Source organism: Dendropsophus ebraccatus, chromosome 2, assembly GCF_027789765.1.
Source record: "Dendropsophus ebraccatus isolate aDenEbr1 chromosome 2, aDenEbr1.pat, whole genome shotgun sequence".
In the NCBI taxonomy this organism is placed as follows: domain Eukaryota; kingdom Metazoa; phylum Chordata; class Amphibia; order Anura; family Hylidae; genus Dendropsophus; species Dendropsophus ebraccatus.
Window position 1 is genome coordinate 168,522,012 of NC_091455.1, and position 11,132 is coordinate 168,533,143.

The window sequence follows — 11,132 nt, forward strand, 5'->3', positions numbered from 1 at the left end:
TGAGCTCCTCCCACACACAATGGAGGAGATCAAAGCCAGGAAATCTGTGAGAAGCTAGCCCCTATTGCCCTAATGGACTAATCCCGGTCAAGGCGAGCGGTGATAGGTACCTGACTGCCGACACCTGTCACCAGACATTGATGTCACTCAAAGTTAAAATGTTTTAGCACAATGACAATGTACATGCCCATTGTGTTGTACTAATGTGCAGCAACCCCAGGTGTACATGAACCTCAATATGCATTAAGGGTTAAAGGGAACCAGTTTTTTTAACAGACACATTACAGGACATTAGGGATTGTTGTAAGCACATACAGTTGATTTCTACATTGTATATGTAACTGTTTATTCTTATTTAGATGCACTGGAACATAGACATCCTGTGAGTCTAAAGGATTTTCCAAACTAGGAGTGACACCTCTGCTCCAACAGACTGTGAAGATCAAGGCCTAGATTTTACTGTCACTGTTGGTTCTGAATTTAGTTCTTGGTCCAAGTAAATGTGATTTGAAGGTCATCCAAACTGCATCAATTCCAAAAAAAGAGAAAATTTCACTTTTTCCATTAATGATGCGATTCACCATCTGTGCGTATTTGGGAAGAAACTCTTATCATGCTGTTCTGTCTCATATTAATCTATGATTGACAATTTATTCTCAGCTTATGTCAGTTGGCTCTTAGGTTTATGGTATACTGGCATACAAATACATACCCTGCTAAATAGTAAACATGTTATTGTCTTCATTTATCAAACTTGTGGTCAATTAATTATACAGGGAGTCAGAAAGAACAGCTGGTATTTTACAATGATAAGATCAATCGCAGCAAAGGGCCCCACCACAGTGTCTCCTGCTACATCCTAACATTGTTATACTTGGATAAAAACTGTAAGCATTTGAATTATTATTTAAAGGGAACCAGTTTCTACAAAAGGCTTATTACAGGACATCAGTACATTAATTAGAACAGGTAAGTAAATATTTTAAAGCGTAATCTGTTGTGGTATTCAAATGTTTTTGTATTCAAACACTGTATAGCATAGATCTCTGTAATGTATTCAATAACTGTTCACTGAATAGTGGCCACACAAAATAGACATCATAGAGCATATAGTTCACTGCACTTCATGTAAATTGGAATGCGGGGACATTAAGGTGTACCTGCACTTCAATTAGCCATATAGCACAATGTAAAGTACGGCCGGGAGCTGTGTGCCCAGCCTATTTTGTGCGGCCACTGTTATAGTGAATAGTGGCTGCACAAAATAGACGTCAGTTTTTTGTGTGGCCGCATAGAACACATAGTTCACTGCACTTCATGTTAATTGGAATGCGGGGACATCCACGTGTGCACACGCTCCAATTAACCATAGGCCACAATGTAAAGTACAGACGGGAGCCGTACTTTACATTGTATGCAGGGGCTATCTTGTATGGCCACTGTTTACTGAATAGTGGCTGCACAAAATAGACATGTCAGTTTTCTGTGCGGCCGCACAGAACAGAGGCCACAGTGTATACAGAGTGTATACACTGCAGCCGTTGTTCCATAGAAAATAATTTTAACCTACTGTACCCTGTCAATAAATAGCGGCCAGTGTTGCAATCTGCAACTATGGCCGTTATTAATTGAAAATATACATTGTGTGAACATGGCCTTAAGTTCAATTGCCGTTAAGGTGTGGCAAGGATTATAGCATTTATGCAGCTGAACCCAGTGTTCCATGTATTTTGTTTGTACCTTGTTGTAGCCTAATTTATCCTTATCTTGTGCAGTCTGGCCACACGCTCTACTGTACCTCAAAAAGGCACTACAAATGAGTGCCAATCTCTCAGAGCCCTTGTCTCCATCTATTATTTTGCGGTAAGATTAGTTTTGCAGTTATATTGAGGCTTACTGGAACAATCCAAATGGAAATTCTTCAGAATTCTTCACTTTTTGTTATGTTGTGGCCTTGTGCTAAAATAAAAAAAAAAATATATATGTTTCTCTCCTATCATTCTGCATTTTTGAAAACAGAATGTTTAAAATATTTGCAAATGTATTAAGAGCATAAACAAAGATATTGCATTGACATAAGTTTTCAGAATAGCATCTTTGGCAAAGATTATAGCCTCTAGTCTTTGTTCGTATGATATCACAAGGTTTACAGGCCTGAGTTTTGGAATTTTCTGACAGGTTTTCTTTAAACACATCTCTGTACTTTGCTCCATTTGGTTTTCCCTCAACCCTGACCAATCTCCCTGTCCCAGCTGCAAAAAAAAATCCCCAGCAGGATGATGGTGCCACCACCAATCTTTATTGTAGGGGTGATATTGGGCAGGTGATGAGCAGTGCCTGGTTTACTCCAAATGCAACAGTTAGAAATTAAAAAGAAGTAAAAAAAAAAACTTAGACCAGAAAACCTTGTTTCACTCAATCTGATAATCATTAAGGTTCAAACTCCAGGCTTTTATGTGTATTTTACTGAGGAGAAGCTTATTTTTGGCCACCCTATATGGTACAGATTGTTTGAGTGCTGCATTGATGGTTTGCCTTCTAGGACTTTCTCCCATGTGCTCACAAGATCTTTGGAGTATCCATTTAGATCTTGGCCATCTCTCTTATAAAGGCCCTTCTTCCCAATTACTTAGCTTAAAGGGGTGCTCCGGGGAAAATGTATTTTTTAATATTTTGCTACATAAGGAAAGTTAGACAAATCACTAATATACACTATGTCCATCAACAATAGAAGAGTAGAAAACGGCGGCACTCACCAGATGCTAATCTTCATGCTTTATTGTAGCCATAAATACAGGGGTTCAATCCAGGGATACATACAGGTGAGGGAGGACGGACACAGGGTGCATATTACCGACGGCCGTTTCGGCTTTGTCACGGCTATCATCAGTGCCCTCTCCCTCTGCCCTCCCGTGCTTCCCAGTGCTTGCAATGCCCCCCCTCCGTCCATCCCATCTGCTAACTGTCTCCCTCCTGACCATGATGCTTGCTCCTAATACACCTGCCGTTCGGTCCCATGCAGGGGGGTGAGCGCTCCTTATCTGCCGCTCACCCTGTTGCACCTCCTTCCAAGCAGCTGCCCATGCCCTCACTGCCGCCCATCTTCTCTGAGCCCCTGCGGCTCCATGCCCCGCTGCGTCTCAGTCCCCCGGTCCCCGTGCAGGAGCGCTTACCCCACCACCCGATCCCGATAGAGTGAGCGCTACTGCACCTCCTCCCATCCTCTCTGAGCCCCTCTGTCCTCTTTGAGCCCCTGTGGCTGCGTGCCCCTGCTGCGCCTCAGCGCTTATTCAGCCGGGACTGAGCAGAGGGGTGAGTGCTGAGGCGCAGAGGGGCACAGAGCCACAGGGGCTCAGAGAGGACAGGAGGAGGACAGCTGTTTGGAAGGAGGACAGAGAGGATAGAAGGAGGTGCAGGAGCGCTCACCCTGAACACGACCAAGCAGTGGGGTGAGCGCTGAGGCACAGTGGGGCACGCAGCCGCAGGGGCTCAAAGAGGATGGGAGGAGGACAGAGGGGCTAGTTAGTAGCACTAGTGGCAGGAATAATTAGAGGGGGCGGGCCGGCAGGTGCAGTAGCCCCACCCCTATGTGGCGATCCATCCCTAGATGGCAATCCCCCTCCCTTATGATTATCAGTGGAGGGGGCAAGCTTAATCAGTGCTCGGGGTTAGATTAATCTAACCTGCTGATAGTTCCCCTTTAAGAGAAATGGGAGGGACCAGAGCTAAATTTCAAGTGTTACAGCAGAGTCTGAACCATCAGATACCTTTTAATTCCTTTTAGATATCTCAAGACTAACAGTGTTAAGATATCCTTGAACTTGAAAAAATACAATTTAACTTACCACGCTCTTCCTTACAAGAAATTTCTTCTCAGCAGTAACTTTTTGTCTTAAGACAGTGAAAAGTAGTTATAACTTTCTTCAAAGGCTGAGTAAGCCAACTATCTCAGTATAGAGAAATTTGTTTGTAGCAGTGAATTAGCAATTTATATTGGATTCAATAGATATTCTTACATCTAGGAATTGAATTTCTTTTTGCTGAATTCTCATGTAAACTTTATGCTAATGTTTTGTTGTTTAACTTGTAGATTGTAAGCCCTTGCAGGCAGGGTCTTCTTTCCCCATTTACCGTCTGCCATTGTCTTTTTCACGTAACATGTTTTTGTAATATTTTTCTCAAATAGACACTTTAGGAGTCTGCTTAGAGGGTGCAACTACAATCCCTAATATAAATTCATGTTTATCACATGGAAGTTATATGTTGTAATTGTCAGTGTTAAAGCGACTCTGTACCCATAATCTGACCCCTCCAAACCGCTTGTACCTTCGGATAGCTATTTTTAATCCAAGATCTGTCCTGGGGTCCGTTTGGTAGGTGATGCAGTTATTGTCCTAAAAAAACTACTTTTAAACTTGCAGCCCCGTGCCCAACAGCGTGGCCTAGATTGTGTATGCATTAGGCTGGCACACCCTCTCCGTCCCTCCTCCTTACCCTCCTCATCATTAGGAATGCTCCAGGCAGATTGTCTCCTATTCCCCACCTATGTCAGGCCAGCACATGGGCTGGATCGTTAAAGCACCTGTGCAATGTTCAGACAGGAGAAAATGTTTCAGTGGCATTCCTAATGATAAGGAGGGTGGGGAGGAGGGATGGAGGGGTGGTGCAAAGTTAGGGCACAGACACTTCCGTTGGGCACGGGGCTGCAAGTTTGAAAGTAGTTTTTTAGGAAAAATAACTGAATCACCTGCCGAACGGATCCCAGGACAGATCTTGGATTAAAAGCAGCTATCCAAAGGTACAAGTGGTTGGGGGGGGGGGGGTCATATTGTGGGTTCAGAGTTGGTTCAGAATCATTTTTTCTCCCTGTTGTTGGGTTGTGGAGGGTAGAACCCTTTGTTAGTTCCATTTAAGCTATGATCTTGTCTTCACTGTATTTTGTAATATTTCTATAAAGTATGCAATAGGTTCATATCATATGACCTTGTAAGACCTTTGATCTATTTAGCTACCAGGTACCTTGGGGTAAAGGTTTCACCTTTTTGCATGTATGTTGACCCAAGAGTGGTGCTAATTATGGAAGAAAGTGACTGTGTTTTTCTAAGCCTGCATAACCCCTTTAAGAAATATACTAAGGGTCAAGACATGTAATGAATTGCTTAGAGATCTCTGTCTTCAAAAATCCTATTGATATTATTAGGCAAAAAGAATATTAAAAATATAAATATTTAAATACTGCTTTTGTTTATTATTATAAATTGTGAAAACAATGCCTTTCATGTTTAACTCAAAGGGGCATACAAAATCATAGGGATCTTTTAGCAACTTTGTTACAGTGGTTACAAAAAGACTACTACTACTACTACTACTACTACTACTACTACTACTACTACCACTACTACTTCTACTAATACTAATACTACTACTACTGTATGTCTATGAAGATCATTCTGAAATATGGAGATTCTGCATTAGTAAAGTGGTCTCCCTTTTAAAGCCTCATATTTTAGCCAGAGTGGAAAGTGACTACAAAGAGCATTGGTCACTAGGGAAGACCCAGCACATCTATGTATTACACAGACAAATGATTTTTTTTTTTTAAAGTTCAGTTTCCCCTGAGATAGCATTATATGGAACTTGTGCATGAACAAGGCGGTTTGCTCCTGTAACATAGTGCTCGGTGGATGATGCAGTTCCATGCATCTACTACAGCCCTAAGCATGTCATGTCATCTTAGCATGTCTCTACAGGAATTAAAACAAATACATTTGAAAAGGACTGAGTACTGGTCTGTATGTAAAATGTTTTTCTATATTAAGGGTCCTATTCCACGGGCCGAGGAGGGCCCGATCAACGATGTAAACGAGCAACGATCTGCTAGATCGCTGCTCGTTTACTGGGCCTATTCCACGGCCCGATGATCGTTGAGCAAGGGCTGCAAGGACATTGTTACCGATGTCCTTGCAGTCCTTGCAGAATCATACATTACCTGTCAGGTCTTCTTCTCTGCGCTGTCTTCATCCCCGGGTCCCGCGCACTCTATCTTCTGAATGGCCGGTCAGCTGACAGGCCATTCTGAAGATAGAGCGCGCGGGACCCGAGGATGAAGACAGCGCGGAGAAGAAGCCTGGACAGATAATGTATGATGCTGCTGCTTGTCAAATCGTCGGTCGCCCGCCGCGCACCGCTATTCAACCGTAGCGATGCGCGGTGGGGGAACGATGATTTTAGGTCTGGCCCTAAATGAACGATCAGCCGATGACACGATCATCGGCTGATCGTTCTCTCTATTTCACCGAACGATAATCGGACGAATGGGGCCAAATGGGGCTGATCCGGCCCATTATCGTTACAGTGGAATAGGGCCCTTAGACTGGGATCACACACAGTATATTTCAGGCAGTATTTGGTCCTCATGTCATGTCCTCATTGCAACCAAAACCAGGAGTGGATGGGAAACACAGAAAGGCTCTGCTCACATAATGTTGTAATTGAGTGGATGGCCGCCATTAAATGGCAAATATTTGCTGTTATTTTAAAACAACGGCCGTTGTATTGAAATAATGGCAGTTATTTACCGTTATATATGGCGGCCACCCACTCAATTTCAACATTGTGTGAACATAGCCTTTCTGTGTTTCCCATCCACTCCTGGTTTTGGTTGCAATGAGGACCTGACATGAGGACCAAATACTGCCTGAAATATACTGTGTGTGAACCCAGCCTTAAAGGGAAACTATCAGCAGGTTAAACAAATCTAACTGGTGATAGCTCCCTATTGTGCACTGGATGCTGAGTAAGAAGTTACGTTTCTATCCTTCATCCTCAGCGCCGTTTCTGTGCAGTTTGTAGTTTAATCTGTAAGGCCGTTTGGAGCACAAGGAGCTGAGCTACGACCCCAGGAGAACCAGCTTGCCACTTCTAATGATTATTATTGAAGTTGCCCATATGGGTGCTCTGGGGGTCTGTAGCCCTGTCTGCAGTGCTCCAAATGGCCCTACTAATGTGGGATTAAACTCCAAACTGCATAGAAACAGCGCCAAGGATGAATGTAAGAAACTTACCTTCATCCTCAGTGTCTTGTGCACAAAACAGAGCTTTCAGCCGGTTAGATTTATGTATCAGTGCTTTGGAAACAGATGACATTGCACAAGTAATTCGCACAATTGAGACAGAACTGGTTGCTGACTGTCCCTAAAGAGGCTGTACGTACTATTATACTATTCATATTAGTGTGAGGTGCACTAGTTACCAAACTGCATGGAACTTGGACTTTTACAGGATACCTGTGATCAGCTTGCTACCAAACATGAACAACCCCTTAAGCATTGTAATGTTATTAAATATCTATACATGTTGGCTATGGGCATGAGACTCCTTTTTTCTATAAAGAACCTTGGTGTGTAGTTTTCAGCATAGAAGCTGAACTGTTTGGGGTTCGGCAATGCTTGGGTTTTGACAATTGGTCTCTCCACTCAACACTATTGATGTGTACTGTTATATTTATATTTGATTAAATATATGATGTGTTACATATTGTTTTTGAGCCAATATATTATAGATATACATTTATTGGATGGTAAATAAAATAATCTTTTATAAATCTCTTAACTTCATTGATCCATCGACTCCATCTGTGCCTGCTGTCTAAAGCTGTCCTCCCTTTTTATTTCACTGGTTTTCTCTCTCATAATTCATTCGAGACATGGCAAAGTACTGCATTTGTCAGTGTCTGTTTAGAGCCTAATTTGCATGGATGCTTTGCTTTTTCTCTCAAACTTTATTTCTGTTACAGCATTTTTATATTCATATGCTTTTCCCTTCTACAGCATGTGAATATTACTTTACTTCACCTTTGGCTTTCCACTTTTGTAGAGTTTAATATACTGGTTAATTTTAAGTGGTTATCACTTCTGCATATCAGATGCATATATGCAAAATATGCTATGTAAATATATTTATTTTGTATGTATCCTATATGTTATTTCTACATGTGCATTCATTCATAGTTTGCGTGTCTTCAACATGAATCTAGAAACAAAAGCAAATGAAATGGTGAGTCCAAAATTGTACTGTAGCGCAAACCTTGGAAGCCATGGTGATTGGGTCTATTATGGTCCAGCCAATGAAGTACCACACAGTACCAAATATCAGGGTTTTCGATTTGTTTTTTCTGTGTTTAGGTCTTGCCTTTCTACAAATCGAGGACCATCTCCGCACTAACTCTCAGCTAACATCTGGCTGCAGTATTTTTTGAGCAAAAAACAAACAAACACATGCACCAATTTTGTCTTTTTCTGTTTTTCTGGAAAACCACCTAGTCTGATTCCACTCTCAGGCTATGTTCACACAACGTAAGTTCCGTGGGAATCACGGCCGTTGTTACAATGGCTGTGATTTCCATGGAACTAACGTAGTACTGCCTTCTGAGGGAATCCCGGCTGGAGTGTATACACATAGTATACGCTCCGGCCAGGATCCTCAGCGGTGTCGTACAAAACTGACATGTCAGTTTTCTGCGGCCGCTATTCATTAAATAGTGGCCACAGAAAACCCTGTCCCTGCACACAGTGGAGCAGGCGGCTCCAGCCGCTTGCTCCATTGTGTGCAGTGGGGAGTTCTAATGCGGGCGCGCACTGATGCGCCCGCATAAGAACTTTGCAGCGCTAAAGCTCATTTGGCTGTTCCTGTAGTACCGGTAGGGATGATCTTCTCAGAGACCGGCCATTATGTGACCCGTCTTGGTCCGTAGTGTGAACATAGCCTCAAGGGGGAAAAAAAAACCTGCTGTTTTTTTAATTTTATTTCTTTTGTTTTCCATTTTTATTTCTAGTTAAATATTCCCCAGATCTTATTAAAGTCCTTTCCCTAAAAATGTAGCCAATTGAAATTGAAGCTATAGCTGTATCCCGCAGCTCCTTCATGAAGACACTTATCATGTTTCCTCACCACCAGAGATGCATGTATTAATTCAAAATTGTGATATTTTTTTCTTTGATAAATACAATGCAATATGCTACAATTAGATTTTTACCAAGCACTGATAAATAACCCTCAAGTGTTCTGAAATATTAATCACTTCCAGCTCTCAAGTTTGTCTATCACATTACATAAAATAGTGTTTAATATTGTGAATCAACCCAGGATGTGCATGTAATAGATATAACTTAAAGGGGTTGTCTGGAGAAAAACTTGTAACAGATCTGCTTTTGTCCAGGAGCTGTATCTGATATTAACAATAGTCCAGTTTTGTATAAGTCTTGCAAAGAAACCAGGGTCTTCAACTCGTTCAGGAACACAGTCGTAACTGTATGAAATGCACACAGAAACTGTCAGATGGTGAAGTCCCCATGGAGGGACAGGAAAATATTGAGTCTAGTTATCTAGCATGCTCAGCTCCCCTGCAGTTCCCCCTGTGTTTCTCTTGGCTTTATCTGACCCAGGCTCTCTCTGTATTGTACTTTCCTGGTTATCTGACTTCGGGTGGGTTTACACTACGGAGTCCGCGCGGATGGCCGGGCCAATTCTGCTATCCGACGAAAGAATTGACTTGTCAGTTCTTTTGGCGGAAGGCGGAATCTGCCCGTGCATAGAATGGTGTCTATGGCACTGGTGGAGAGGTGTGCTGCTGAGAACATGAACAAGCACCGGAAGACGCCGGAACTTGTCAGCGCGGATTACCTAGTGTGAACCCACCCATATTCTGTAATTAGGGGGTTAAAAGAAAAAGATATGTGTCGGAAAACCCTTTTCCATGCATCAGTGCTATCAAATAAAGTACTATTCAGAATGCATATACAGTACATAAACTGTTCAATCTGACTAATTGTTAATGTGAAACATAAGTATACCTATAAAGACAAGGGGAGCAGAGGTAAGATTGGTTCTAATCAATAACATGGACGTGGTAACTGTAAGTGGGTAATTACCAATCAACAAATGTATTTATACTGCAGATTAGTCTTCCTCCTAATTATGGTCCCTAAAATAGGGCCTATCCTTTTTAGACGATTAAAACCGACGTATATCAAACTAATAGCACTCCGAAATACAGCTTGTTCTAAAGTACAAGCTGTATTTCAGAGTGCTACTAGTTTTATATATGTCGGTTATAATCGTCTAAAAAAGACTATAAGCTGGAGCAATATCTGTATAACTTGGATTGTTATATCCTTGCACACTTTTTTTCCTATACATTCTGGTATAACATGTACATTTGTCACCTAGGAGAGCCTGTTCCTTCACTTCCACCCACTCCCTGTCCTTAACTAAAGAATATTCCATTGAGAATTCTTTCTTATTGTAGAATAGCATAGCAAGATATCAGTGTTATCGCTAAATTAAAGGGCAGTTTTTGAAGGATAAATTGCTGACTCTTAAATTAATTTTGTCTCCCACAACACTATTATTCCAAATCTTAAAGCGCGTGTCTCATGGCTGATTCAATGGCATCTTGTGAGCTTGTGATACTGTATCTGTTCTGTTTAATCTAGGATTACCTCATGTTGACAGCCTGTTAGTTTGTGACAGGTCATTATTATCTTGCTCTTCTTCCAGCTATGGATATGTCTCAGAATGGGAGCCTAATCAGATTCTATTGTATGTGACCCAAAGCCTCCTTTAACTCAGCTCCTGGAGATCGGAAGCCTTGTCATCCGATTTGCACTTCTGACACGACATGCCGCTCCATCGCTCTTTAATTATTTGTTGAGTTTTTACTTTTATCAGCAATGGATAAATTAGTATCAGTTATGAAATTGTGAAGCGTATGGCCCAGGGTCACATATACCAATATACTGTCATTAGCATTTCTCATGCTATATTTTTTTTTCTTAGAGGATCAAGGAGACAACTGTGCAAAATTTTTCCTTTTGTAATAGTGGCAAAATGTGGCAGTGAGACCAGCTGTGATTAATAACTTGTGGCATGCCATTTAACCAAAAATAAAAAATGCCTAAGGGATAGTAAAAACATATTAACATATTAATACCATTAAAAAAAAAACTCTGAAATATACATACTGTACTTAGAACCTGGTCACAACAGGAAAACGAGCATGGAAACCCTTTCTTATGGCCCCTGTGTTTTACCCCTAGGCCACAACTGGTTTAGCACTGGATAAACTTGATGCA